Here is a 3,180-nt window from a genome sequence, read left to right as displayed (position 1 = left end):
AGAGCTAGCCGTGAGGTCTGATTAACAAGGTCAGCCAGGGGCGCCGCTATGGTTTCTTTATTGACTGCACTAATTTGCGTCCCTTCTTAGTTGTTAATAATTACTTTTCTTTGCAGAGTAAAATAAAATGTAACAGAGTAAAGGTTGTTTTATGATCAAACTTCAGGACATATACTTTAGAACTCTGTCCAGTCTGGGGAAAGAGAAACAGCAGCAGTCTGGAGAGGTGGGAAATTTCTGTGTTCACTAGATGAATCTTAGAATTATTAATCATATACTTTTCAAACTCTTTAGTATATTGTTTGGTATATTTATGTAAAGTTGATCTGTTAGAAGAACAGACGAACATAAAGAGTTGAAAATAGGATGAAGAAATTACAAACAGTTGTTCTTTGTCAATATGTTAAACTGTCTTGACAATTTGCTGCGTTTCTGTCAATAAAATGTTGGAAAACTCTCTGCTCATTTTCCTCAGGGCCTTCAAACGAGACCATGGAAAGGAACATCATATATTTGTGGATTTGTGCTTTTGTGCTTTTGCAGTAGTTCATGGGAATCAAGAAACTTTACCACAACTTCCCATCAGCGATAAACTTCCGTCATTGATAAAGATGAACAATGATTTTGCTTTTCACTTGTTCAAGAGGCTTGTAGAAATGCCTGATTATCAGTCCAAGAATATCTTCTTCTCTCCCTTCAGTGTGTCCATGGCCGTTTCTGAGCTGTCTTTAGGAGCAGGTGGTGAAACCAAAAAGCAGCTTCTCAGTGGCATCGGCCATAACAGCTCAGTCTTTAGCACTGAAGAAATGCACCAGATGTTCCACAGTCTCCTGGAAGAAATCACCAGAGGACAGGTGTGGACATTGATGTCGGTAGTGCTCTTTATGTCAGCAACAAACTAAAGACCCTTCCTGAGTTCTTGGAGAAGATGAAGATGTTTTACCACTCTGATGGCTTCACTGTGGATTTCAGTGTCAAAGAAACAATGGATAAAATTAACATGTACGTGAAGGAAAAAACACATGGGAAAATAGACCAAGTCGTTGATGAGCTGGAATCTGACACTTTGATGATTCTTCTCACTTACATATATTTTCAAGGTAAACACACACACACACACACCTAAAAGTCATACTTTTGTAGATATGGTAATGCCATTCTCTCAGATCCCTTTAAAAATGTCACTCTTTCTTCCAAAGGAAAATGGGACATGTCATTTGACCCAAGCAAGACCCATCAAAGTACATTTCATGTGGACACTGAGACCACAGTTCCAGTACAAATGATGCACCAGTACGCATCCCACGGTTGACTTAGGCGGAAGTACCGAGTCAGTAGGCTTTTTAATATTAAAACACCCAGGATACGCACACGAAATGGACATTTTAAACGATAAACTGACACAAAGACATTTGAATATGTGTATATGGTCCTCCTTCCACACATTTGTAAACACTGACTCGGTACTTCCGCCTAAGTCAACCGTGACCTTTTCAACGTCATTGCGTATTATGTGACGTCATGAACTGCATCACAGAACAGAGCAAGGCGAGCATTTGTGCTTATAAAACTTAAACTTTATTTATTTTTGAAATGACCGATCGTTTCGCTAGATAAGACCCTTATTCATCGTCTGGTATCGTTTAAAGCCCTTTGAAGCTGCACTGAAACTGTCATTTTGACCTTGAACCGTTTGGGTCCCATTGAAGTTCATTATATGGAGAAATGTTTTCATCAAAAACCTTAATTTCTTTTCGACTGAAGAAAGAAAGACATGGACATCTTGGATGACATGGGGGTGAGTAAATTATCAGCAAAAGTTTTTTTAAAAGTGAACTAATCCTTTAAACATTATTTTGCTGACTCTACAGTTTGCATATGTTGATATAGGACAGAGGTAGGCCTACTCAGTCCTTCTAGAGGTTCACCTTCCTGCAGAGTTTAGTTCCAATGCATATTAAACACCTGAACCAGTTTATCAAGGTCACTGGATTTACTTGATTGCAATGGCAGGAAAGTGGACCTGCAAGACTGAGTACTGACAGGCAGGCATTGCTAGATCTTGTTTCCTCTGATGAATGCTGGCCACTTGTTATAAAATAGCATGTGCTGGTTAGGTATTTATTGAAGCATGGCAGCTGGTTTGAGCTGGTTAAAGCTGGTCCTTAGTTGCTCATGAGCTGGTTTAAGCTGGTCATGTGCTGATCCTGAGCTGGTCCTAAGCAACTAGCTCCTGCTCAGGACCAGCTCATAACCATCTTATAACCAGCTCAGGACCATCTTAAACCAGCTCATGACCAACTAAGGACCAGTTTAAACCAGCTCAAACTAGCTGCCATGCTTTGAAACATACCTAACCAGCATATGCTGTTTTTTTTCAACAGTGAATATGCCTAACTGGAAATAAGTGCTGTAAAAATTTAAGTAAAATTACAATGTATTTATTACAAAGTTACAAAGACTAATACAAGCACAAACAGAAGCAGTCAAAAATGACAAAATTACAAAGACTAATACAAGCACAAACAGACGCAGTCAGACCTGCACGTAAGCTCACTGGAGAATGGAGGTTCGGTATTACTCCGATTTGAAAAACGAACACTGGACTGGCACAACTTGACTCAAACAAATACATTCCTTTGGAATCGTCCTAATGTTTCTCCCCGTTATGGCACCCATGAGGTCAGCTGCCTGTGCCTACAATGCTTCCCATGTGATGGAAAACCGAATAGAGGCAAGATCAACAAATTATGAAAGTTTGATTGAAACATAGCAACTTTAAAGGAATTTTATAGCTCTTTGCAGGTTTTATTAGCCAGTTTTACGAGTAACATTTACATGTGGTATTTTGGCAGCTAGTTTAAGTATAGTTTATTGTATAATTTAAGTATGCCAGTTATTAACAACAAAATAGATTTTTTTAAACAGGCACTAATGTTAAATGAAAAATTCCATTAGATAATATACAAAATAATCTGTCAAAAAACAAGACAAACACTAGAACAATATTAGTTTACTATAAACGTCGGCATGAAGCGGAAACTGCAATCATATTTTCTTCATATCTAAGTGAATTGGCTTCTCAAATTAGAAAAAAATGAAGGGCAGCACTTGATTTTGTCCATTACAAACTGATTGGACAATTGTTGCTGTCGGATTGTTCTGCTTTCATGGTGCCAC

The 3,180-nt window shown here is 38.4% G+C and overlaps 1 pseudogene across 1 annotated transcript; it reads left to right on the top strand.

Annotated features, from left to right (window-relative positions):
- Positions 1-492: 492 nt before the first annotated feature.
- LOC306879672 (serine protease inhibitor A3M-like) lies at positions 493-1,312 on the top strand (annotated as a pseudogene). The gene is made up of 2 exons: positions 493-1,100; positions 1,200-1,312. The product of its transcript is annotated as a serine protease inhibitor A3M-like (transcript).
- The last annotated feature ends 1,868 nt before the right edge of the window (positions 1,313-3,180 follow it).

The sequence above is a fragment of the Barbus barbus genome (genome assembly GCF_936440315.1).
Source record: "Barbus barbus genome assembly, chromosome: 13".
NCBI lineage: Eukaryota > Metazoa > Chordata > Actinopteri > Cypriniformes > Cyprinidae > Barbus > Barbus barbus.
The sequence above is the reverse complement of the archived record's forward strand: the minus strand, read 5'-3'. Positions and strand labels throughout refer to the sequence as shown.